Raw genomic sequence first — 1,246 nt, 5'->3', positions numbered from 1 at the left:
ACAACAAAAAAAGAGAATTTTAGACCAATATCCCTGATGAACATCAATGCGAAAATCCTCAATAAATTACTGGCAAATCAAATCCAGTAGCACATCAAAAAGCTTATCCACCATGAACAAGTCTGCTTCATACATGGGATGCAAGACTGGTTCAACATATGCAAATCAATAAACATAATCCATCATATAAACAGAACCAATGACAAAAAACAGATGATTATCTCAATAGATGCAAAAAAGGCCTTCAACAAAATCCAACAGCCTTTCATGCTAAAAACTCTCAGTCAACTAGTTATTGATGGAATGTATCTCAAAATAATAAGAGCTATTTATGACAAACCCACAGCCAACATCATACTGAATGGGCAAAAACTAGAAGCATTCCCTTTGAAAACCGGCACAAGAAAAGGATGCCCTCTCTCACCACTCCTATTCAACATAGTGTTAGAAGTTCTGACCAGGGCAATCAGGCAAGAGAAAGAAATAAAGGGTATTCAATCAGTAAATGAGGAAGTCAAATTGTCCTTGTTTGCAGATGACATGATTGTGTATTTAGAAAACCCCATCGTCTCAGCCCAAAATGTCCTTAAGCTGATAAGCAACTTCAGCAAAGTCTAAGGATACAAAATCAAGGTGCAAAAATCACAAGTATTCCTATACAATATTAACAGACAGAGTACCAAATCATGAGTGAATTCCCATTCACAATTGCTACACAGAGAATAAAATACCTATGAATCCAACTTACAAGGGATCTGAAGGACCTCTTAAAGCAGAACTACAAACCACTGCTAAACGAAATAAAAGAGGACACCAACAAATGGAAGAATATTTCATGCTCATGGATAGGAAGAATCACTATCATGAAAATGGCCATACTGCACAAAGTAATCTGTAGATTCAATGCCATCCCCATCAAGCTACCAATGACTTTCTTCACAGAATTAGAAAAAAACTACTTTAAAGTTCATATGGAACCAAAAAAGAGCCCATATTGCCAAGACAATCCTAAGTCAAAAGAACAAAGTTGGCGGCATCACACTACCTGACTTCAAACTATACTACAAGGCTACAGTAACCAAAACAGCATGGTACTGGTACCAAAAAAGATATATAGACCAATGGAACAGAACAGAGAGCTCAGAAATAACACCACACATCTACAACCATCTGATCTTTGACAAACCTGACAAAAACAAGAAATGAAGAAAGGATTCCCTATTTAATAAATGGTGCTGGGAAAACT

The 1,246-nt window shown here is 36.5% G+C and overlaps 1 protein-coding gene across 3 annotated transcripts in view; it reads right to left on the bottom strand.

The window, feature by feature from the left end:
* Window positions 1-1,246, bottom strand: part of RGS22 (regulator of G-protein signaling 22) — a 147,462-nt gene that overhangs the window by 31,852 nt on the left and 114,364 nt on the right. The window lies entirely within an intron of this gene.

This window comes from Colobus angolensis, unplaced genomic scaffold, assembly GCF_000951035.1.
Source record: "Colobus angolensis palliatus isolate OR3802 unplaced genomic scaffold, Cang.pa_1.0 Scaffold121, whole genome shotgun sequence".
Taxonomy (NCBI): Eukaryota; Metazoa; Chordata; class Mammalia; order Primates; family Cercopithecidae; genus Colobus; species Colobus angolensis.
Note: the sequence above shows the minus strand (reverse complement) of the source record. Positions and strands in the feature narration are given on the sequence as shown.